At 42.0% G+C, this 27,095-nt stretch overlaps 1 long non-coding RNA gene across 1 annotated transcript; it reads left to right on the top strand.

Moving 5' to 3' along the window:
• Window positions 1–14,935: 14,935 nt before the first annotated feature.
• Window positions 14,936–16,929, top strand: LOC123061223 (uncharacterized). The gene is made up of 2 exons (XR_006428783.1): window positions 14,936–16,039; window positions 16,198–16,929. It is a non-coding gene; the product is annotated as an uncharacterized lncRNA (long non-coding RNA).
• The last annotated feature ends 10,166 nt before the right edge of the window (window positions 16,930–27,095 follow it).

The raw sequence follows: 27,095 nt of genomic DNA, 5'->3' as shown, positions 1-27,095 counted from the left end.
TTTCCATGTTTCATATGCCCATATTCATCATGTCGTAACTCTGCATCCGTAACTCCGATTTGAGCATATAGTATATCAAAATGTTCGCCTCAGAGAGTACATAATTTCATACCATTGCATCATTTTCATTTGAGTTCATATTGATGCCCGAAATGCTGTTGGAAGAGAGCTATTTGAGTTAATTGTTAGATCTGCTGCACCAAATAGCTTTTTGTCATTTTTGCCATGATTATTGTGTGCATGATATGTCCCTGAGCTCTACATGTGTTTTGTTATATGTTTTACCATCTTTCCAGAGGTGCTATCCATGTATTTTTGTAATGTGTGTGGTGACTAGCACAAGCTTGCAAAGTGGAGCATTCGTTAATGCTGATTTCAGGGACTTAGCAAATCCACTAAGTCCTTGATCTGTTTATTTCATTATGCCACATGTTCATGTTGTTTCCTAGTGATACGTGCCTCTTTTGAGGATGATCAGTAAAGATGATTTGTTAATATTGTAGTGCTCTATCCATCCATGTATTTGTTTGCAATTATGGAGCACCCTAGCTTGAGTCAATCGAGCTCTACTTTTGCTATTTCGTAAATCTGGGCAGATTGTCTACTTGTTAGCGATTTTGTCGATGATGTTGTAGTTGATCCGTGCATGCTATGCTATTGTTCTTGCCATGTCTAGCTTGCATTTTGTGTATTCTTGATGGGTGCATGCTTAGATTGTCATGACTTGCTCTGTATTGAGTGCATCGAGCTCGTAAACATGCCTACTTGATATCTGATTTGCATGCTCCAGTTTTCACTAAGTCTGTGATCTGATTGTGTTTTTGCCATGTTCACATGCTTGCAATTGTATTTTCTGATCCCTTTTGGCTCAAGGTCACTAAGGGACTTTTGTTAGCTCTTTGAGTAGCTCCATGCCATGCTTTACTTTGCCATGTTCAGGTCCTGTAGCATATTGTTTTCATGCTCCAAAGAGTGCTATCTGATCTGAAATTCCAGGCTTGTGTTAATTTCACTAAGTCTGAAACCTGTTTACCAATTGCACTTTTGCCATGCTTGTTTGAACCTGTTAATGGTTGAATTGGCCGTAGCTCAGTGTTCATCATTTGTTAAGATTTATGAGTGGATCCCTACCATGTATTTTGTTGCCATGTTTGGGTGCTGTATCATGTTTAACTTGTTGCATTTAGATGGCTACTTGCTGTTTATCGCAGACCGGTGCCATATTTGTTTTGCTTGCCATTTCCAAACTGTAGCTCCGATTCCGGTGATCCTTATATCGTTTTCAAGCAATTTCATCTCACCTTTCCAGTGGCACACTTGGATTTCCAAGTTGAGGCCAGGTTCATTCATTCCCTTGCAAATCATGCATATGCATCGCATACCGCATCTCGCATATCATACCATGTTCTTGTGTTGGTTGTTTACTATGTTGTGTGCTTCTTTCCGGTGTTTGCTTCTTAGGGTTGGTTCCGGTAACGTTGCATTTGTGAGGACCCGTTCGACTACGTCCGTTTGTCTTCTTCATGGACTCGTTCTTCTTCCTTGTGGGATTTCAGGCAAGATGATCATACCCTCGAAACCACTTCTATCTTTGCTTGCTAGATGCTCGCTCTTTTGCTATGCCTATGCTGCGATACCTACCACTTGCTTATCATGCCTCCTATATTGTTGAACCAAGCCTCTAACCCACCTTATCCTAGCAAACCATTGATTGGCTATGTTACCGCTTTGCTCAGCCCCTCTTATAGGGTTGTTAGTTGTAGGTGAAGATTGAAGTTTGTTCCTTGTTGGAACATGGAGATGTTGTTCCTTGTTGGAACATGTTTACTTGTTGTGATAGCACAATATATCTTATTTAATTAATGAATCTATATACTTGGTAAAGGGTGGAAGGCTCGACCTTATGCCTGGTGTTTCGTTCCACTCTTGCCGCCCTAGTTTCTGTCATATCGGTGTTATGTTCCCGGATTTTGCGTTCCTTACGCGGTTGGGTATAATGGGAACCCCTTGACAGTTTGCTTTGAATAAAACTCCTCCAGCAAGGCCCAACCTTGGTTTTACCATTCGCCACCTAGCCTCTTTTTCCCTTGGGTTAGGCCAGCCCAAGGGTCATCTTTATTTTAACCCCCCCGGGCCAATGCTTGTCTAAGTGTTGGTCCGAACTGAGTAGACTGCGGGGCCACCTTGGGGAAACTTGAGGGCTGGTTTTACTCGTAGGATGTCTCATCCGGTGTTACCCTGAGAACGAGATATGTGCAGCTCCCATCAGGATGTCGGCGCATCGGGCGGCTTTGCTGGACTTGTTTTACCATTGTCGAGGATGTCTTGTAGAACCGGGATACCGAGTCTGATCGGAATGTCTCGGGAGGAGGTCTATTCCTTCGTTGACCGTGAGAGCTTGTCATGGGCTAAGTTGGGACACCCTTACAGGGATTTGAACTTTCGAAAGCCGTGCCCACGATTATGGGCAGATGGGAATTTGTTAACATCCGGTTGTAGAAAACCTGAAGTTGACCTTAATTAAAATGCACCAACCGCGTGTGTTACCGTGATGGTCTCTTTCTGGCGGAGTCCGGGAAGTGAACACGGTGTTGGAGTAATGCTTGACGTAGGTTGTTCCGGGATCACTTCTTGATCATACTTGTTCGACCATGCTTTTGCCTTCTCTTCTCGCTCTCATTTGCGTATGTTTAGCCACCATATATGCTAGTCGCTTGCTGCAGCTCCACCTCATACCTTTACCTTACCCATAAGCTTAAATAGTCTTAATCGCGAGGGTGCGAGATTGCTGAGTCCCCGTGGCTCACAGATACTTCCAAAACCAGTTTGCAGGTGCCAATGAGACCGTGCAGATGACGCAACCAAGCTCAGGAGGAGCTCGATGAAGATCTTGTCCTTTGTGTTGTTTCGTTCTAGTTGATCAGTAGTGGAGCCCAGTTGGGGTCGATCGGGGACCTTTGTCGCATTTGGGGTTCTTCTTTTATTTTGGTTCCGTAGTCGGACCTTGATTGTATTTGGATGATGTAATGCTTTATTCATGTATTGTGTGAAGTGGAGATTGTAAGCCAACTATGTATCTCTTTCCCTTATGTATTACATGGGTTGTGTGAAGATTACCTCGCTTGTGACATTGCTTTCAATGCGGATATGCCTCTAAGTCGTGCTTCGACACATGGGAGATATAGCCGCATCGAGGGCGTTACAAGTTGGCCGGGCGGCGCGAGGAGGAAGAAGACTAGGGTTTCATCCGAAATTTCGGGGAGATGCACATATATATAGGTAGAGGGAGCTAGGAGAGTCCAAATGAGGTGCGGTTTTCGGCCACGCGATCGTGATCGAACGACCGAGAGGATGGAAAGGGTTTTGGTGGGTTTTGGGCCAAAATGGAAGGATGTTGGGCTGCAACACACACGAGGCCTTTTCGGTCCCTCGGTTAACCGTTGGAGCCTCAAACGAAGTCCAAATGGTACGAAACTTGACAGGCGGTCTACCGGTAGTAAACCAAGGCCGCTTGGAAAGTCTCGGTCCAATCCGGAAATGTTTAATCCCCACACACGAAAGAAAAGGTAGAAATGACCACCGAAGGAGAATGAAGCGCCGGAATGCAAAACGGACAACGGGAAAATGCTCGGATGCATGAGACGAACATGTATGCAAATGAAATGCACATGATTACATGATATGCAATGCATGACACGCAAGCAATGACAAGGCAACAATAGCGAATAACTAGAGGACACCTGGCACATCGGTCTCGGGGTGTTACACCTTCCCAGCTCCACATACATCTACGTCGTGTGTTTGACTCTCTCTGGTAATCGCTCTATCCAAGCTTTGAGAGTGTTGACTACAATGGTTGCCGATCACCGCCTGCTTCTTGGTAAGAACTGGTAAGAATTTGAGATTCACTTGACGGATTTGTGACTGTCCACCACACCATCACCACCACTTCCTAGTAGTCTGTAGGATCATATTCTTGTGTGTTTCTATTGCTGCTAACCATGGCAGGATCACAAGTCGACGAGAGTGACTGGGAGAACATGACAAACAAAGAGTTACATGATAAGTTTCAGCAAATGATGAGTGGACATGTGGAAGATGTACTAAATAGATTTGACGAGGCCATGGAGAAGATAGATGGCTTTGAGAAGACGTTTGAAACAAAGCTCGATAACAAGTTTATTGAATTGCTCGCGCGTCTTCCACCACCACCACCGGCTGCACCTAATGCACCTCTACAACAACAACAACAACAACAACAACGTCGCCTTCCAAATCAAGTGGGACGAGCACAGCGCGTTCCCATTGACCCTGGGCAAAATTCGGGTGCCGCTGTTGATGCTTCTGTAGCTCCTGCTGCTACTTCAGAGGTGGAGGACCATTACGAGGATGAGGTTGACCAAAATCAAAACTACGTGCAACCACCAGCACCACCACCACCAGGTCGTCCTCATGCATATAATCGCAACGGTAGGGCTGCACCACCACCTGAGGTACATGACCATCTTCCTAAACTAAAATTGAATATTTCACCATTTGAGGGTAGATATGTTCCTGATATATATCTTACTTGGGAGTTAGAAACTGAAGAACGATTTACATGTTTACAATATCCTGAGGAGAGATGTGTTCCTGCTGCTGTTTGTGCTTTCACTAGCTTTGCATGTGTTTGGTGGTCTGCACATTGTAGATTATATCCTATTCCAGCTACTTGGGCTGCTTTGAAAACTGCTATGCATACTCGTTGGGTTCCACCATATTATCAACGTGAATTACTTCAAAAATTGCAGCGTTTAAGACAAGGAAAAAATTCTGTAGAAGAATATTATCAGGAATTACAAACTGGCGTGATTAGATGTGGTATTATTGAGGAGAATGAAGCTATGCTTGCATGTTTTATGGGTGGATTAAATAGAGAGATTCATACCATTCTAGAGTATAAGGCGTATACTAATATCACTCGTTTATTCCATCTTGCTTATAAAGCTGAACGTGAAGTGCAGGATCGACAAGCATTAGCGCGAACAAACTTTTCTGCAGGTCGATCTTCATCATGGACACCACGTGCATCCTCTACTTCCACTCCACCAGCACCTCCATCAGGTGCCACCTCCAGCCGTGATACAAGAAAGCAGGCACAACCACCACTATCTGCCTAGAGCACACCTGCCGGACCTGCGCAGAGCTCTTCTTCTTCCATGGCATCAACAGGGCACACAAGTGATATTATTTGTCGTTGTTGTAAGGGAATAGGACATTTTGTGAGAGAATGCCAATCCCAGCGTGTGATGATTGCTACTGAGTATGGTGGGTATGAGTCCGCTAGTGACTATGATGAGGAGACTTTGGCTCTTATTACACATGAAGAACACAGTGGAGAGGATTCTGATCATGAGACGCAATACATGGCTGCTGAAGATGCTAACAGGTATGAATGTTTAGTTGCTCAACGTGTTTTGAGTGTGCAGGTTACACAAGCTGAGCAAAATTAGAGGCATAATTTGTTCCATACAAAGGGAGTTGTGAAGGAACGTTCTGTTCGCGTCATCATAGATGGAGGGAGCTGCAATAACTTGGCTAGCATAGAGATCGTGGAGAAGCTATCTCTCACCACAAGACCACATCCACATCCTTACTACATCCAATGGTTCAACAACAGCGGCAAGGTTAAGGTAACACGTACTGTTCATGTGCATTTTAGTATCTCTACATATGCTGATTATGTTGATTGTGATGTGGTACCTATGCAAGCATGTTCCTTATTACTTGGTAGACCATGGCAATTTGATAAAAATTCTGTACACCATGCTAGAAACAATCAGTATACTCTTTTTCATAAGGATAAAAATATTACTTTGCTTCCTATGACTCCTGATTCCATTTTGAAAGATGATATTAATAGAGCTAATAAAGCATAATAGGAGAAAAATAAAAGTGAAAATCAGATTGTGGCAAAAGAATTTGAGCAACAAATGCAGCCTAATAATAAACAATCTAGTGTTGTTTCTGAAATTAAATTGAAAAGTGCATGTTTACTTGCCACCAAATCTGATATTGATGATCTAGATTTTAGCAAATCTGTTTGGTATGCTTTTGTGTGCAAAGAGGCATTATTTTCATTCGAGGACGTGCCTTCCTCTTTGCCTTCTGCTGTCACTAACATTTTGCAGGAGTTCGCTGACGTCTTTCCACAAGACGTGCCACCGGGATTACCACCTATTCGAGGGATTGAGCATCAAATTGACTTAATTCCCGGTGCATCATTACCCAACCGTGCACCATACCGTACCAATCCAGAGGAGACAAAGGAGATTATGCATCAAGTACAAGAACTACTCGACAAAGGTTATATACGTGAATCCCTTAGTCCTTGTGTTGTTCCTATCATTTTAGTGCCAAAAAAGGATGGTACGTCGCGTATGTGCGTTGATTGTAGAGGCATTAATAATATTACTATTTGTTATCGTCATCCTATTCCTAGGCTAGATGATATGCTTGATGAATTGAGTGTATCTACAATATTCTCCAAAGTTGATTTGCGTAGAGGATACCATCAAATTCGTATGAAATTGGGAGATGAATGGAAAACAACATTTAAAACTAAGTTTGGATTATATGAGTGGTTAGTCATGCCTTTTGGGTTAACTAATGCACCTAGTACTTTCATGAGGTTAATGAACGAAGTTTTATGTGCTTTCATTGGACGATTTGTGGTAGTCTACTTTGATGACATATTGATTTATAGCAAATCTTTGGAGGAACATTTGGAACATTTACGTGATGTTTTTATTGCTCTACGTGATGCACGTTTGTTTGGTAACCTTGGAAAGTGCACCTTTTGCACCGACCGAGTATCTTTTCTTGGCTATGTTGTTACTCCACAGGGAATTGAAGTTGATAAAGCCAAGATTGAAGCCATTGAGAGTTGGCGGCAGCCCAAAACGGTCACACAAGTGCGGACTTTTCTTGGCCTCGTTGGTTTCTATAGGCGTTTTGTGAGAGATTTCAGCACCATTGATGCACCTCTCAACGAGCTTACAAAGAAGGATGTGCCTTTTGTTTGGGGTACCGCACAGGAAGAAGCCTTCACGGTATTGAAAGATAAGTTGACACATGCTCCTTTACTCCAACTTCCTGATTTTAATAAGACTTTTGATCTTGAATGTGATGCTAGTGGAATTGGATTAGGAGGTGTGTTATTACAAGATGGCAAACCTGTTGCATACTTTTCTGAAAAATTGAGTGGGCCTAGTCTGAACTATTCTACTTATGATAACGAATTATATGCTCTTGTTCGGACCTTAGAAACATGGCAACATTATTTATGGCCAAAGGAATTTGTTACACATTCTGATCATGAATCTTTGAAACACATTAAAAGCCAAGCAAAATTGAACCGTAGACATGCTAAATGGGTTGAATTCATTTAGACTTTCCCTTATGTCATTAAACACAAGAAGGGTAAAGAAAATGTTATTGCTGATGCATTGTCTCGTCGTTATACTATGCTTTCACAACTTGACTTTAAAATATTTGGTTTGGAGACCATCAAAGACCAATATGTGCATGATGCTGAATTTAAAGATGTATTGCAGAATTGTAAGGAAGGGAGAACTTGGAGAAAGTTCTTTATTAACGATGGATTTGTGTTTCATGCTAACAAGCTATGCATTCCAGCTAGCTCCGTTTGTCTTTTGTTGTTGCAGGAGGCGCATGGAGGAGGATTAATGGGACACTTTGGCGTCAAGAAGACGGAGGATATACTTGCTACACATTTCTTTTGGCCAAAGATGAGACGGGATGTTGAGCGTTTCGTTGCTCGCTGCACTACATGTCAAAAAGCTAAGTCACGACTCAATCCTCATGGTTTATATATGTCTTTGCCTGTACCTAGTGTTCCTCGAGAGGATATATCTATGGACTTTGTTTTAGGTTTACCTCGAACAAAGAAGGGGAGGGATAGCATATTTGTTGTCGTGGATAGGTTCTCGAAAATGGCACACTTTATACCATATCATAAAAGCGATGATGCTGTTAATGTTGCTGATTTGTTCTTTCGTGAAATTATTCGCTTGCATGGTGTGCTAAATACTATTGTTTCAGATCGTGATACTAAATTTCTTAGCCACTTTTGGAGATGTTTATGGGCTAAGTTGGGGACTAGACTGCTTTTTAGTACTTCTTGTCACGCCCAAACTGATGGACAAACTGAAGTAGTCAATAGAACATTGTCTACTATGCTTAGGGCTGTTTTTAAGAATAACAAGAAAATGTGGGAAGAATGCTTGCCTCATATTGAATTTGCTTATAATTGTTCATTGCATTCTACTACTAAGATGTGCCCTTTTGAAATTGTGTATGGTTTCCTACCTCGTGCACCTATTGATTTGTTGCCTCTTCCATCTTCGGAGAAGGTTAATTTTGATGCTAAAGAACATGCTGAATTGATTTTAAAAATGCATGAGTTAACTAAGGAAAACATTGAGCGTATGAATGCTAAATATAAACTTGCTGGAGATAAGGGTAGAAAACATGCTGTGTTTGCACCTGGAGATCTTGTTTGGTTACATTGGCGTAAGGATAGATTTCTTAATTTGCGCAAATCAAAGCTAATGCCACATGCTGATGGTCCTTTTAAGGTGTTAGAGACAATAAATGATAATGCATATAAACTTGAGCTGCCTGCAGATTTTGGGGTTAGTCCCACTTTTAACATTGCAGATTTGAAGCCTTATTTGGGTGAGGATGATGAACTTTCGTCGAGGACGACTTCATTTCAACAAGGGGAGGATGATGAGGACATCAATACCATTGTTACACCCACATCCCCTGCTGCTATACATACTGGACCAATTAGTAGATCTCGCACATGCTGCCTAAATTGGATACATTTGTTTTGCTTACAAATGAAGGGCCTAGCTTGGACAAGAAAGATGAACCTTGGATCAAGTTCAAGCATGGAGATGATGGCATGCGTAAGGGGAACAAGAACGGAGTTACAAGTGATGATTCTAGGAATTTGAAGCCACCATAATGAGTGCATGAAGCGTTGGACGAAATATACAAGACGCCACTTCATAAATTTCGTCCAGAGGCTATTTTATGTGTTGCATCACCTTATTATTGGGCCAGGCCCATGTATTTTCGAAATACTTAAGTATAGGCTGTTTTTAGAATCCGTCTGTGTGGGGAAACAAGAGTTAGGGTTGGTTTCCGACCCCTCCTCCAAGGGCCACGAAATTCCCCCCTCTTCCTCCATATATACAGCCCTTAGGGCGTCGTTTAAACTTTGGGTTTTGTTTAGATTAAAAGTTCGCCATAGCTGCAACTTCGCGTACTTCGTTTGTGTCCAATGACCAGACCAAGACGTCACAGAACCCCACCTTGATCAATAAAGCTTTCATCTTATATTCGTAATATCCAGATTGCAATCTCAGTTTCTTGCTTGTTCTTCGTTTGCTCGCAGGAAACAGGCCCTCATGGTTAGGTTAATCGTGCTCCGGCATGGTCAATAACCCCTCGGAAGTTGGTTTAGTGATTGCTAAGGCGCGACGTCTCGCACGTTCGTAGTCGGATCGTCAAGGTCGACTCCCACAGAAAACGATAGCCATCATCTCATCGAAACATCGGGACACCTTCGCCTCTATCAAGATGATGAGGACATCAATACCATTGTTACACCCACAACCCCTGTTGTTATACATAATGGACCAATTACTAGAGCTCGCGCACGCCAATTGAATTATCAGGTACTTTTGTTTCTTGGTAACGGTTCTAATGTTCATGAGAATATGATGCTGCCTAAATTGGATACATTTGTTTTGCTTACAAATGAATGGCCTAGATTGGACAAGAAAGATGAACCTTGGAGCAAGTTCAAGCATGGAGATGATGGCATGCACAAGGGGAACAAGAACGGAGTTACAAGTGATGATTCCAGGAATCTGAAGCCACCATAATGAGTGCATGAAGCCTTGGACGAAATATACAAGATGCCACTTCATAAATTTCATCCAAAGGCTATTCTAGGTGACGCGTCACCTTATTATTGGTCCAGGCCCTTGTATTTTTGAAGTACTTAAGTATAGGCTGTTTTTAGAGTCCGTATGTGTGGGGAAACAAGAGTTAGGGTTGGTTTCAGACCCCTCCACCAAGGGCCACGAAATTCCCCCTCTCTCCTCCATATATACAGCCCTTAGGGCACCGTTTAGACTTTGAGTTTTGTTTAGATTAAAAGTTCGGCATAGTTGCAACTTCGCGTACTTCGTTTGTGTTCAACGACCAGACCAAGGCGTCACAGAACCCCACCTTGATCAATAAAGTTTTCATCTTATATTCGCAATATCCAGATTGCAATCTCAGTTTCTTGCTTGTTCTTCGTTTGCTCGCAGGAAACATACCCTCATGGTTAGGTTGATCGTGCTCCGGCGTGGTCAATAACCCCTCGGAAGTTGGTTTAGCGATTGCTAAGGCGCGACGTCTCGCACGTTCGTAGTCGGATCATCAAGGTCGACTCCCACAGAAAATGATATCCTCCATCTCATCGAAACATCGGGACACCTTCACCTCTATCAAGTGGTATCAGAGCTCTAGCAACTGTTCCAAGAGGTAAAACAGTAGGGGATATGGGTGTAACTATGGTAGCCATGTCCTCATCATCCTCCCCTTCTTGAAAACAAAGCCGTCCTCGGCGTTGCTTAATCTGAAATCTGGCTAACAAAAAAGACAAGGTGTACATGTTGTATATGTATATGTCATCCATTTTCACTGATCTCAGTTGGGGCACATGTGACACAGTTATACAAGAGCACCCTTCAAATGTCGTGAAATATAAAGCCAATATATTATCACAAGAAGTCAAAGGCATGAAAAAATTGCAACTCAGTTTGCACATATAAGTGAAGCTCTTATTCATATCAAAAGATTGACAATGCTTATCATTAAACCATCCCAACATTGATGAACCATCACCAAGATCAGAGGTCGTATCAAAATGATTAAACATTGGCACAATTATTTTCAAACGTATTTGATCCAAATCTGATTTATTCCCTGATTCACTTGATTCTTTTGCATCGATAGTTAATTCAATGGGTTCACTCAAAATTGTTTGATCACATGGCAAAATCAAATCATCAACACAATCCTCTAAAATAGCTTGTGTGATCAAAGTAGTGGGTAGCTCACCGCATGGTGCATTTAAATTGACAAGGCATTCATCATACTCATGTGGAGGTGGAAGATTAGTACCTTTGCCATTACCTCTTATGATCAACTCAGATGATGTAGGCACTCTGGTGATGATGTGTCGCATGGTGGAGGTGATGTAGTCCTCACAACAACGGATGTGGTTGTCATAGTACGCCTAGTAGTTGAAGGGACAACCATATCAACTCGTGGAATGTGCATCTCGCGCTTGTTCTCCTTGTGGGAAACACGTCGTTTTATTTCCTGTTTAGCTTTGCAAGCAAGATGAAACAAATGGTTCATAGGATAACACTCTTCATGAATTAGTATCTCCTGAATATCACGATTTAATCCTCCCCAAAATCTATAATAAAATCTTCTTCACTTTCTTCTAAAGAAGAATGCAGCAAGGTAGTTTGTAAAGTATCATAATATTTCGTTACGGTGTCACTACCTTGTTTTAAATGTTGCAACTTTTCAATCATGTCACGAGTATAATAAGCGGGAACGAATATATGTCGCATGGCAAGTTCCAAATCATCCCTAGTAGTAGGTATATCATTAGGGTGTAACCGACAATATTCACTCCACCAAACTATAGCATAACCAGTGAAAGAACCAACCGCAACCTTAACTTTTTTACATTCATCAAAATTATTGGAAGCAAATATATTATTTATATCAAACTCCCATTCAATATATAAAGCAGGTCTAAAACGGCCATTAAATGGTGATATAGAAACATTAACCTGATCATGTGCATCTGGATGTTTGTGCACCTCTCGTGACGGTTGTGATATTTGCATAGGTGGTGGCACGTCTCCCGCGATCGACAAAGCCCATGAATTGGCTCTGGATCTTGTCATGATTAGTAGAAACAAGAAACAAAATTCAATAATAATGTTCCGATGAACAACTGGGAAGTAGTGGTAAAATGCTCACGGTATAGCAAATCAAAGTCTTACAAGTTCTTACCATGCAGCAAGAGGTGACCGGCAACCAGCGGTGTCAAATGACTCCAAAAGTTGATAAAGCGATTGCCAGGTGAACGGACATATACACAGTGTAGAAATATGTGGAGCTGGGTTGGCTTTATATGTGTGGGAAAAATGCTATAACCACAATAGTTAATGCAAGCTGAAAATTCGCTCAAAGTGGTCGAGTGCTGGTCCTAGGCTAGACTGTACTAGAGACGCGAGCCTAAGACACAGACGAAATTCACGCACTGACTCAAACTGGGGATTTCTTTTTTTTTACTGACCGGATCAAAGGAATAGGCACACAAAATGAGCAGTGCTAGTAAACCGTGTCACTTTTTTAAATCAGAAAAGTTGCCTTGTTCCACATGGACCAAATCCTCTCAAACTCTGTCTGATGAAACGAAGCACCACTCATATTCTTCTTTCAATAATATATAAATGATGTCAACACCACACGTTGGTACAAGTCTCCTTCAGCACACTTTTTTTACAGCCAAGTACTAGCACAATCAAGCGCTACGTTTGTTTTTCCTCCAAAATCCAAACTAGTATTTCTCCAAATAGCACACCACACCACACCCTTTTTTTGCTTGGCTCAATAGCTCTCCCTCACGTGTGCACCCAGCCAACATTTTTTTAAGTTCCGACGGAACCTGCCCTTTTTTCAAGAGTCAATTACACCGGTGGTGTCAAAACTTGGCGTAAACGGTCACTTTGGTGCTAGAACTTGCGGCATACATTAAAGTGGTGCAAAAACTTGGCTTCAACTTGCAAATACGGTGCAACTCTCGTTTGTTTACGGCTGTGACGCTGATGAGGCATGACAGCATGGCATAGGGCCCACCGTAAGTGACTGCATGGTGAAAACTGGAAGTGTGCCGTGCTATTTTTGCAAAATACCTGGGTTTTTTTCTCATGAAAAGGCCCTGTCAGGTGTGTGGCATCCAGTCGGTCCCACTTGTTAGTGAAACATCACAAATTTATTCGATTGAAAAATATGCCACCAATGGATTCGTACCGGCGAACTCGGTCTAAACTGGGTGCGTAGCCCATAGCTCACAACATGGCATAGAAGCATCCACACATTTTATGCCTCGGACTGCAGGTTCTCATATGAATACGTATTTACAATTATATGTACAATTACAGTTTACAGTTTTTCGGGCTAAAAATAAGAAAAGAAAAAAAACTAACATGCTTAAAATGAACCGCACTAACTGTAGTCTGTTTAGGCCAGCGGACGTACTGTCTTTTTTTTTTTGCGGGTGAGCAGGGTACTGTTGTAGACATAAAGGTTAACAATCCTATATTAAGGCATGAAATGGCATTTGTTGTATATTTGCTGGGTCCTCCTCGTGGTAATTGTCAGGTCCCTGGTACGAAATCCCATGGCGGTATCTTTTTTATTTGAATGAAAATTCTTATTTTACGTTATTTGGCGAAGATACAAAGACTGATTATGCTTATAGAACATCAGTTGTTAACTGATGTGTTTCCTAGCCACGCTCTCGGTTGACAATAGGTCACCGGTTCGAATCCTTGCCCGGCTTCTATTTTTCTTTCTAATACTAATAAAATTTGTGATGTTTGGCTGACAGGTGGGACCACCTGATGCCACACTTATAATTTCTAGGTATACTTGACAGGGGCCTTTACCTGAGAAAAACGAAAAATAAAAAAAATGAGGTTTTTTGCAAAAAGAAAACACACACCCAATCTGCACCATATGGTCACTGACAGCGGGCCCTACGCCATGCTGTCATGCCTCGTCAGCTTCGCCGGCATATACAAACGAGATTTGCACCGTATTTGCACGATCAAGCCAAGTTTTTGCACCACTTTAATGTATACCGCAAGTTCTAGCACTAAATTGACCGTTTACACCAAGTTCTAGCACCATTGGTATAATTGACTCTTTTTTCAACTCTCTCTTAGGAAACGGCCTCTCTCTCCAAAGAAAAATCAAATCTGCATAGAACTCGCTTATTTGTTTCCTTCTTTTAAGCTGAGCGAAAAAAGGATCCTTACCTATTATTTCGGGATTTCAAAGAGAGCTAAAAATCTGCACCTTCTCTTTCCAACTAAAACCAGATTACGTCCCTAAAAACAAGCCACGCAATGCTTTCCTTATCTCTCTCAATTTTCTCTCCTATCTTTCCTTGTTGGCAACGTCCCAAAAAGACAACTGATCTGCTATAATTCATCTCTTTTTTAACCGATCCAAACCTTCCAAATTTATCTCAAACGTTGGCTGCACCTTTCCTTCTTTCTCAGTAGAAAATCAGTCAATCTTTCTAAATAACTCAAACCGATCAACCCCCCTTCTCTCTCTCTCTCTCTCTTTTGCAGATCAAGACTTTCCTTACTAGTTCCTTCCGTTTTTCTCTCTCTGTTCCTTTTATTCCGCCAACCTCCTTTTCTTGCTGCGATCTCCAAGGATCCAAACTAGTACGTATTATGATTTGGCCAGCCGAAGGAAGGAAACAAATCCTTTTTTTTTAACCGAAGAACAAACGGATCTGATATTTATTTATTTCCTTTTAGTACCGATTCAAATCGTTCGAAAAAACTGCACGTAGGAGTCCTTCCAAAGATACTACCAATCGGACCCGATGTTTTTTTCTATCCTTTGTCGCGCTCTCCACGTCTCTGGTAAGGAAGCTATTTTTTTTCAAGATCCTTTCCAAACCGATCAGCTCTTTCTTTCTTTATTTTTACTAGCAAAAGGGCCCGTGCGTTGCAACGGGATGATAAAATAGTGACTTCAAATCAAACCAATGAGAATATAATACATACAATAATTATACTAATATACAAATTATATTAGTTAAAACATTTAGATTATTCAACCAATAAATTGGATATATCATCTCTTTGTCTGAATGTCCATGCATCGTTACAGAGAAAACGTATGAAAATTATTGTTTTTTTAGAACAGTATTAAAATTACTTGTGGTGTGAGACATATACTCCATTTAAATTTTAGAAAATTGGGCACTTTCTCAAATAAAACAGAGAACAAAAAGTGTGGTTCAAAACGGGCTAAGAGAGTTTCTGATTTGTTTGTTTCACAACAATTCTCTGAGGCTGTCAAATGCAACAAGAGTAGTGGTGCATTGAAGTGTGATTGTTTATATATAACTTTTTATTAATGTTCGAAAAAAATAAGTTTTTACTATGTTGTATTTTTTTAGAAAATGTTGGTTGTTTGGCTTGCAAGATTATATTTCTGTTCTTTCTTTTTGAACTGGGCCCAAACACAAGCATTTTACGCAGATGGTAGGCTCTTTTTCTACTCCCTCCGTCACAGTTTAGAAGGCACAGTTAAATTTGCGTGCGTTTTCACAATAGACAAGGTTTAGGGCGGATTGCATTTATTTCTAGTAGCTAATTAGTACTCGGATATACTATTTCTATATGCATGCATAGTGTGAATGCTATTTTTTAGCCCATCTCACAACCAATAGATAACCACCTAGGTCCCAGAGAATTTTCAAGCGCGCCTTTTAAACCGTGACGGAGGGAGTAGAAAAACACGCACACTTATTAAAAAAAAGCAAGCACACTTTTGAGGGATGCACACGCATTCTTCCATTTGTTGGCCTAAAAAAATTATATTTGTGGGATAACCACATACGGAGAACGAAGGAGGCAATAGCCAGCGTGAACCAGCTCCTCCTCGTGCTCTCCGCCTGTCTCTGCTTTCCTCTTTTCTTCCTCCGTTCTCCATGCTTGGCCTGGAGCAGCGGGGAGAGAATCTAGGCTGCAGACGCCTCCAGCCGGCGAGCGCCTCTTGCTAACTACTGACTACCTCCAGCCGGCTGCTCCATGCTTGTCCTGGTTCTTGGTGTCCTCTTTGGAGCTGCTCCATGGTTTGCTGGTGGATTTGTTTCTCTTCTTTTTTCTTAATAAATCCCTCTGTTTTTTCTGTGCTTGATCTATACTCACCGGTTTGCGTCTTCATCTTCTTCTTCTTATCTCCGGTGAATAGCAGAGTCTCCCCGCCGCTCATGTTCCCTTTCCCTTGCAGGAGCTCACCGAGCAACCATGGCGCCACCTCGAACTCTGGATCCGGCGCCCCCAAACCTCGACGGCCTCCCCCGCGCGCCTCCCTGACCCTCCTCCATCTGGATCCGTCCGGTGGCAGCCGGATTGTCGCCGTTCTCTGGAGTAAAACCCGCGCCGCCGCGTCCCTCAGTCGTCTCGCGCAAGAGGACGATGAGTAGACCCCCTGTCACGGGATCTCGCGGGCTCCTCAGCCTCGGCTGGATCCAACACGCGCTGATTATGCCGCTGCCCCGCCTCCCACGCGTCCTCCTCCTCCCAGCCATTGCCCACGGCGGCGAGGAGCGTGTTGAGCAGCCCGATCGTGGTCGGCGGCGTGCGCTCCAGCCGGCCGACGCGGGCCTGGAGCGCTGCGGCCTGGGCCTCGGTGTCGGCGAACCGCGTGCGGCGAAGAGGAGGCAGGCCGTGGTGTGGGGAGGAGGGCGCGGCGGAGAGGAGGTAGGCCGGCGCGCGGGGATGGCGTGGCGGAGGATGCGGACCGACGGCGGGGAGGCGGAGGATCCAGATCGGGAGGCGCGGTCGCTCGACTCTGGGTTGGTTTTTGTTGGCAAACCGCACACGCGTCCACGGGTGGATTAGAAATACGAAACGTTTTTTTTCACTTATTTACTGGACTGCGGGTTAATTACTTAATATCATAGGGATTTTTCTGTAAAAATGCCGACGACGTACGACAGAAACCCAGTTTGCTTTATTATTAATTAGGTGTAGAGATTTCTTTCCAAACTTAAACAACCAACGTTGGAGGAAATCACGTCCCAATCCCAACCGATGTGCTTCTCTTTTTTTTCTAGCTGGTTCGATCTCCTTCCTGTTCAACCGATCCAAGTTTTCTTTCTCTTCTTCCAATTTTCTTTCAAAGGAACCGTGAGAGATTGGAACCAACTATGGACGTGTGCACCTAACCTGTTTTTCCAAAACAAGTGCAACCAACATATGGATCAATCAACAAGGGACCAAAGTCACGTTTCATAAACTCATGCAGACTCTCTTTTTTTTGTGCTTCGGTCTCTACTTTCAAAACAAATCTGATCTCTCTTTTTTGTAGGATCTTTCCTTAACTTTTTCTCTCCACAAGACGAATGATGCTCCAAGACAGCGACGAACGACAACAAGGGATGGATGGTGGTGATGGCGGCAGTGGCAATGAAATATGACAATGAAGTGGATGATGCTGTATGTGGTTGCGGCGTGAATAAAACGTGACTAAAACTCAAAACTCTAAAAGATTAGACACCAAAACCAGCAACTCGACACGCGATGCAACCGAAAATTCAACAATGCAAAACCTAAGTGATAATAGCGAAAGGCTCAGACTGTCTGAGACATGGATGAACTAATCTAACTCTTTTTGGTGGCTTTTTCTTGGACTATAGGTACGAAGAACATATGCAATCTAGACTATGAAAAACTGGAAATCTCACCGAACAACCTGAAAACTAATACCACTTGATAGAGGCAAAGGTGAACATGGTGCTTTATGCTTCATATTATTATCCAATGATGTGTTGCCATCCTATGATGTCTAAGTAGATTTTCATTGTCCTATCGGTGGTTGATGAATTGCTATGATTGATTTAATTTTCTTGTGGTTATGGTGCTGTCCTTTGGTGCCCATCATATGATTGCGCGCGTGGATCACACCCTAGGGTTAGTTGTATGTTGATAGGACTATGTATTGGAGGGCAAGAGTGACAGAAGCTTGAACCTAGCATAGAAATTGATGCATACGGGATTGAAGGGGGACCAATATATCTTAATGCTATGGTTGGGTTTTACCTTAATGAATGTTAGTAGTTGTGGATGCTTGCTAATAGTTCCAATCATAAGTGCATAGAATTCCAAATTAGGGATAACATGCTAGCAGTGGCCTCTCCCACGTAATACTTGCTATCGGTCTAGTAAAGTAGTTAATTGCTTAGGGGAAATTTCAAAACTCCTACCACCACTTTTCCACACTCGCTATATTTACTTTATTGTTTCTTAATCTAAACAGCCCCTATTTTTTATTTACGTGCTCTTTATTATCTTGCAAAACTATCCAACAACACCTACAAAGTACTTCTAGTTTCGTACTTGTTGTAGGTAAAGCAAACGTCAAGCGTGCGTAGAGTTGTATGGATGGTCGATAGAACTTGAGGGAATATTTGTTTCACCTTTAGCTCCTTGTTGGGTTCGACACTCTTACTTATCGAAAACTATTGCGATCCCCTATACTTGTGGATTATCAAGACCTTTTTCTGGCGCCGTTACCGTGGAGCAATAGCGTGGGGTGAATATTCTTGTATGTGCTTGTTTGCTTTATCACTAAGTAATTTTTATTTGCTGTTCTTAGTTGTTTTCTATCTTTAGTTATGTGTAGGAAACGCAAAATACCAAAAAAATTAGTTGTACCTGCTAAACCAATGGATGAAGAACCACTCAAAATCTATCACACTGCTGAAGCCTATTACTTGAATCATCTTTGATCCCTATGTGCTCGTGCTGAAACCCCAACTAGCTTAGTTGAGGGCAAATCCTTAGATGAGCATGCTTGTCATGTGCGACACCGAATATCTGAAAAAGGGAAAATTTTACTGGGTCAAATTCATCGTTTGCAATGCTATGCTTGGAATTTATGCGAAATATATGATATTATTTGTTGTTCTAAAAACCCTAAGAAACACCTTCCCTATCAATGTGAGTTTAGTGATAATGGAATCATATCTTTGTATGCTCAGGGTGTTTATAGTTACTATGATGTTCAACAAATTGAAGAATTTGTTGCTTTTAAGGGTGCTTATGAAATTGCTTCTTTGATTGAAAGGTATGATGCTACTCTTTACAAATCTGAAAATTTTGCCATACTTAAATATTGCTATGATAATTATGCTTCTAATGCCTATGTTGAACCATATATTAAGGACTACTCCGCTATCCAAGAAGAGACTAATATTTTACAGGAGTCTATGGAAGAAGAAATTGATGAAACATTGAGCTCATTGGATGAAAAAGATGAGGAGGATAGCGAAGAACAAAAGGAGGAAGAATGGATTAGCTACCCGTGCCCACCTTCTAATGAGAGTAACTCTTCAACTCATACATTGTTTAATTTCCCTTCGTGCTTACCGAAGGATGATTGCTATGATGATTGTTATGATCCCATTGATTCTCTTGAAATATCCCTTTTTGATGATGCTTGCTATGCTTGTGACCAAGATGCCAATATGAATTATGCTTATGGATATGAACTTGCTATAGTTCCTTATGTTAAACATGAAATTGTTGCTATTGCACCCACGCATGATAGTCCTATTATCTTTTTGAATTCTCCCGACTACACTATATTGGAGAAGTTTGCACTTATTAAGGATTATATTGATGGGTTGCCTTTTATCGTTGCACATGATGATTTTGATGAATATAATATGCATGTGCTTGCTGCTCGTACTTGCAATTATTATGAGAGAGGAACTATATCTCCACCTCTCTATGTTTCCAATATGATAAAATTACAAGAAACTGTTTATACTATGCATTGGCCTTTACTATGTGTGCATGAATTGTTCTTTTATGACATGCCGATGCATAGAAAGATAGTTAGACTTCGTTGTTGTATGATATATGTTACTTTGTGCTCACTACTAAATTACAAATCATTGTTAATTAAAATTGGCTTTGATATACCTTGGGATCCGGGTGGATTCATTACTTGAGCACCATATGCCTAGCTTAATGGCTTTAAAAAAAGCGCTGCCAGGGAGACAACCCGGAAGTTTTAGAGAGTCATTTATTTCTGTTGTGTGCTTTTATAAAGTTTAGAAATAAAAATAATGTGCCAAGGTTTGCCTTTAGGATGTTTACATTTGCTTGATGGTTTGTACAGTGCAGGACAGAAACTTTGGCTGTAGTGCGTGATTTTATATTTTTAGTTGGAACGTCAAACGGTTCTAATTCTTTTTGCACTGTCTTCCTATACAATTTTTTTATTTTTCCTAATTTTGGTAGAATTTTTCAAGTATCAGAAGTATGGTGAATGTTCAGATTGTTACAGATTCTGTTTTTGATGCATAGTTTGCTTGTTTTGATGAAATTATCGATTTATATCAGTGGATTAAGCCATGGAAAAGTTATATTACAGTAGTAACAATGCAAAAATAAAATATGAATTGGTTTGTAACAACACTTAGAGTAGTGATTTGCTTTATTATACTAACGGATCGTACCGAGTTTTCTATTGAAGTTTTGTGTGGATAAAGTGTTCGATGATCGAGAAGGTCTCGATGTGAATAGAAGGAAGAGAGGCAAGAGCTCAAGCTTGGGGATGCCGAAGGCACCCCAAGTAAATATTCAAGGAGACTCAAGCATCTAAGCTTGGGGATGCCCCGGAAGGCATCTCCTCTTTCTTCAACAAGTATCGGTATGTTTTCGGTTTCGTTTCGTTCATGCGATATGTGCAATCTTGGAGCGTCTTTTGCATTTAGTTTTCAGTTTTCTTTTATGCACCATGCTGGTATGAGATAATCCTTGGTTGATTTATAGAATGCTCTACGCACTTCACTTATATCTTTTGAGTATGGCTTTATAGAATGCTTCATGTGCTTCACTTATATCATTTAAAGTTTGGATCGCCTGTTTCTCTTCACTTAGACAACCGCCATTTGTAGAATGCTCTTTTGCTTCACTTATATTTGTTAGAAAGAACTAAACTCTCTTGCTTCACTTATATCTATTTAGAGAGATGACAGGAATTGGTCATTCACATGGTTAGTCATAAAATCCTACATAAAACTTGTAGATCACTGAATATGATGTGTTTGATTCCTTGCAATAGTTTTGCGATATAAAGATGGTGATATTAGAGTCATGCTAGTGGGTAGTTGTGGATTAGTAGAAATACTTGTGTTGAGGTTTGTGATTCCCGTAGCATGCACGTATGGTGACCTGTTATGTAACGAAGTTGGAGCATGAGGTATTTATTGATTGCCTTCCTTATGAGTGGCGGTCGGGGACGAGCGATGGTCTTTTCCTACCAATCTATCCCCCTAGGGGCATGCATAGTAGAACTTTGCTTCGAGGGCTAATAAACTTTTGCAATAAGTATGTGAGTTCTTTATGACTAATGTTGAGTCCATGGATTATACGCACTCTCACCCTTCCATCATTGCTAGCCTCTCTAGTATCGCGCAACTTTCGCCGGTACCATAAACCTCCTTATACCTTCCTCAAAATAGCCACCATACCTACCTATCATGGCATTTCCATAGCCATTCCGAGATATATTGCCATGCAACTTCCATCATCATCATATACATGACTTGAGCATTCATTCTCATATTGCTTTGCATGATCGTAAGATAGCTAGCATGATGTTTTCATGGCTTGTCCGTTTTTTGATGTCATTGCTACGCTAGATCGTTGCACATCCCGGTACACCGCTGGAGGCATTCATATACAGTCATATCTTTGTTCTAGATTGAGTTGTAAGTAAATAAAAGTGTGATGATCATCATTATTAGAACATTGTCCCATGTGAGGTTATCAAAATAAAAGTGGCCAAAGAAGCCCCCCCCCCCAAAAAAAGAGAGAGGCCAAAGAAGCCTACAAAAAATGAGAGAAAAAGAGAGAAGGGGCAATGTTACTATCCTTTTACCACACTTGTGCTTCAAAATAGCACCACGTTCTTCATATAGAGAGTCTCTTGAGTTATCACTTTCATGTACTAGTGGGAATTTTCATTATAAAACTTGGCTTGTATATTCCAACGATGGGCTTCCTCAAATGCCCTAGGTCTTCATGAGCAAGCAAGTTGGATGCACACCCACTTAGTTTCAGTTTGAGCTTTCATATACTTATAGGTCTAGTGCATCCGTTACATGGCAATCCCTACTCACTCACATTGATATCTATTGATGGGTATCTCCATAGCCCGTTGATACGCCTAGTTGGTGTGAGACCTTTTTGTATTCTCCACAACCTGTTGGGTAACGTAGCAGAAATTCAAAATTTTCCTACGTGTCACTAAGATCTATCTATGGAGAAACCAGCAACGAAGGGAAGGAGAGTGCATCTACATACCCTTGTAGATCGCTATGCGGAAGCGTTCAAGAGAACGGGTTGAAGGAGTCGTACTCGTCGTGATCCAAATCACCGGAGATCCTAGTGCCGAACGGACGGCACCTCCGCGTTCAACACACGTACAACCCGGTGATGTCTCCCATGCCTTGATCCAGCAAGGAGAGAGGGAGAGGTTGAGGAAGACTCCATCCAGCAGCAGCACAACGGCGTGGTGGTGGTGGAGGAGCGTGGTACTCTAGCAGGGCTTCGCCAAGCACCGCAAGAGACGAGGAGGGAGAGGGGTAGGGCTGCGCCAAGAAGGAGAGGAACTCATGTGCATGGCAGCCCAAAACCTCAAGTATATATAGGGGAAGGGGAGGGGCTGCGCCCCACCTAGGTTTCCACCCCTAGGGGTGGCGTCCAGCCCTAGATCCCATCTAGGGGGGGGGGGGCAAGGGGGGAGAGAGGGGGGCACACCACTAGGTGGGCCTTAGGCCCATCTGAGCCTAGGGTTTGCCCCCTTCCACTCTCCCTTGCGCCTTGGGCCTTGGTGGGGGGGCGCACCAGCCCACCTGGGGCTGGTCCCCTCCCACACTTGGCCCATGCTGCCCTCCGGGGCTGGCCCCACTTGGTGGACCCCCGGGACCCTCCCGGTGGTCCCGGTACGTTACCGATAAAACCCGAAACCTTTCCAGCGACCAAAACAGGACTTCCCATATATAAATCTTTACTTCCGGATCATTCCGGAACTCCTTGTGACGTCCGGGATCTCATCCGGGACTCCAAACAACATTCGGTAACCACGTATATCTATTCCTTATAACCCTAGCGTCATCGAACCTTAAGTGTGTAGACCCTATGGGTTCGGGAACCATGCATACATGACCGAGACGTTCTCCGGTCAATAACCAACAGCGGGATCTAGATACCCATGTTGGTTCCTACATGTTCCACGATGATCTCATCGGATGAACCACGATGTCGAGGATTCGATCAATCCCGTATACAATTCCCTTTGTCTAGCGGTATGATACTTGCCTGAGATTCGATCGTCGGTATCCCGATACCTTGTTCAATCTCGTTACTGGCAAGTCTCTTTACTCGTTCCATAACACATCATCCCGTGATCAACTCCTTGGTCACATTGTGCACATTATGATGATGTCCTACCGAGTGGGCCCAGAGATACCTCTCCGTTTACACGGAGTGACAAATCCGAGTCTCGATTTGTGCCAACCCAACAGACACTTTCGGAGATACCCGTAGTGCACCTTTATAGCCACCCAGTTACGTTGTGACATTTGGCACACCCAAAGTATTCCTACGGTATCCGGGAGTTGCACAATCTCATGGTCTGAGGAAATGATACTTGACATTAGAAAAGCTTTAGCATGCGAACTACACGATCTTGTGCTATGCTTAGGATTGGGTCTTGTCCATCACATCATTCTCCTAATGATGTGATCCCGTCATCAATGACATCCAATGTCCATGGTCAGGAAACCGTAACCATCTATTGATCAACGAGCTAGTCAACTAGAGGCTTACTAGGGACATGGTGTTGTCTATGTATCCACACATGTATCTGAGTTTCCTATTAATACAATTCTAGCATGGATAATAAACGATTATCATGAACAAGGAAATATAATAATAATCAATTTATTATTGCCTCTAGGGCATATTTCCAACAGTCTCCCACTTGCACTAGAGTCAATAATCTAGTTCACATCGCGATGTGATTAACACTCACAGGTCACATCGCCATGTGACCAACATCTAAAGAGTTTACTAGTGTCACTAAACTAGTTCACATCATCATGTGATTAAGACTCAATGAGTTCTGGGTTTGATCATGTTTTGCTTGTGAGAGAGGTTTTAGTCAACGGGTCTACAACATTCAGATCCGTATGTACTTCGCAAATCTCTAGGTCATATTATAAATGTTGCTTCCACGCTCCACTTGGAGCTATTCCAAATGGTTGCTCCACTATACGTATCTGGTTTGCTACTCAGAGTCATTCGGATAGGTGTTAAAGCTTGCATCGATGTAACCCTTTACGCCGAACTCTTTATCACCTCCATAATCGAGAAACATGTCCTTATTACTCCAAGGACAATTTTGACCACTATCTAGTGATCCACTCCTGGATCACCTTTGTACCCTCTTGCCAGACATGTGTCAAGGCACACATCAGGTGCGGTACTCAGCATGGCATACCATATAGAGCCTATGACAAAAGCATAGGGGACGACATTCGTCCTTTCTCTTTCTTCTGCCATGGTCGAGCTTTAAGTCTTAACTTCATACCTTACAACTCAGGCAAGAACTCCTTCTTTGACTGATCCATCTTAAACACCTTCAAGATCATGTCAAGGTATGTGCTCATTTGAAAGTACCATTAAGCGTTTTGATCTATCCTTATAGATCTTGATGCTCAACGTTCAAGTAGCTTAATCCAGGCTTTCCATTGAAAAACACTTTTCAAATAACTCTGCATGCTTTCTAGAAATTCTACATCATTTTCGATCAACAACATGTTAACAACACATACTCATCGGAAATTCTATAGTGCTCCCACTCACTTCTTTGGAAATACAAGTTTCTCATAAACTTTGTATACACCCAAAATTTTTGATCATCTCATCAAAGCATACATTCCAACTCCGAGATGCTTACTCCAGTCCTTAGAAGGATTGCTGGAGCTTTGCATACTTATTAGCATCTTTCAGGATTGACAAAACCTTCCGGTTGTATCACATAAAACCTCTCCTCAAGAAAATCGTCGAGGAAACAATGTTTTGACATCCTATCTGCAAGATTTCATAAATAATGCAGTAATCGCTAATATAATTCCAACAGACTCTTAGCATCGCTACGAGTGAGAAAGTCTCATCATAGTCAACTCCTTGAACTTGTCGGAAAAAATCTTAACGACAAGTCGAGCTTTCTTAATGGTGATACTTACCATCATTGTCCGTCTTCCTTTTAAAATCCATCTGTACTCAATAGCCTTACGACCATCGAGCCATTCTGCCAAAGTCTACACTTTGTTTTCATACATGGATCCTCTCTCGGATTTTATGGCCTCGAGCCATTTATCGGAATCCGGGCCCACCATCGCTTCTCCATAGCTCGTAGGTTCATTGTTGTCTAGCAACATGACTTTCAAGACAGGATTACGTACCACTCCGAAGTAGTACGCATCCTCGTCATCCTACGAGGTTTGGGAGTGACTTGATCCGAAGTCTCATGATCAATATCATAAGCTTCCACTTCAATTGGTGTAGGTGCCACATGAATAACTCTTTGTGCCCTGCTATACACTAGTTGAAGTGACGGTTCAATAACCTCATCAAGTCTCCACCATCCTCCCACTCAATTCCTTCGAGAGAAACTTTTCCTCGAGAAAGGACCCGATTCTAGAAACAATCCCTTATTGCTTTCGGATCTGAGACAGGAGGTATACCCAACTGTTTTGGGTGTCCTATGAAGATGCATTTATCCGCTTTGGGTTCAAGCTTATCAGCCTGAAACTTTTTTCACATAAGCGTCGCAACCCCAAACTTTTAAGAAATGACAGCTTAGGTTTCTCTAAACCATAGTTCATACGGTGTCATCTCATTGGAATTACGTGGTGCCCTATTTAAAGTGAATGTGGTTGTCTCTAATGCCTAACCCATAAACTATTGTGGTAATTCGATAAGAGACATCATGGTATGCATCATATCCAATAGGGTGCAGTTATGATGTTCGGACACACCATCACACTATGGTATTCCAGGCTGTATTAGTTGTGAAACAATTTCCACAATGTCTTAATTCTGTGCCAAACTCGTAATTCAGATATTGATCTCTATGATCATATCATAGACATTTTATCCTCTTGTCACGACGATCTCTCACCTTCACCCTGAAATTACTTGAACCTTTCAATAATCCAGACTCGTGATTCATCAAGTAAATATACTTAACATCTACTCAAATCATCTGTGAAGTAAGAACATAATGATATCCACTACACGCCTCAGCACTCATTGGACTGCACACATCAAAATGTATTACTTCCAACAAGTTGCTTTCTAGTTCCATTTTACTGAAAACGAGGCTTTCAGTCATCTTGCCCATGTGGTATGATTTGCATGTCTCAAGTGATTCAAAATCAAGTGAGTCCAAACGGTCCATTTGCATGGAGTTTCTTCATGCATATACACCAATAGACATGGTTCGCATGTCTCAAACTTTTCAAAAACGAGTGAGCCCAAAGATCCATCAACATGGAGCTTCTTCATGCGTTTTATACCGATATGACTTACGTGGCAGTGCCACAAGTAGGTGGTACTATCATTACTATCTTATATCTTTTGGCATGAACATGTGTATCACTATGATCGAGATTCAATAAACCATTCATTTTTGGGTGCAAGACCATTGAAGGTATTATTCAAATAAACAGAGTAACCATTATTCTCCTTAAATGAATAACCGTATTGCGATAGACATAATCCAATCATGTCTATGCTCAATGCAAACACCAATCTCGATGGTAGAGGGAGCGTGCGATGCTTGATCACATCAAGCTTGGGAAAAACTTCCAACACATATCGCCAGCTCACCTTTAGCTAGTCTCCGTTTACTCCGTAGCCTTTTATTTCGAGTTTACTAACACTTAGCAACCGAACCGGTATCTAATACCATGGTGCTACTAGGAGTACTAGTAAAGTACACATCAACACAATATATATCCAATATACTTCTATCGACCTTGCCAGCCTTCTTATCTACCAAGTATCTAGGGTAATTCTACTCCAGTGGCTGTTCCCCTT

The sequence above is a fragment of the Triticum aestivum genome, chromosome 3A (assembly GCF_018294505.1).
Source record: "Triticum aestivum cultivar Chinese Spring chromosome 3A, IWGSC CS RefSeq v2.1, whole genome shotgun sequence".
NCBI classification, from domain to species: domain Eukaryota; kingdom Viridiplantae; phylum Streptophyta; class Magnoliopsida; order Poales; family Poaceae; genus Triticum; species Triticum aestivum.
The sequence above is the reverse complement of the archived record's forward strand: the minus strand, read 5'-3'. Positions and strand labels throughout refer to the sequence as shown.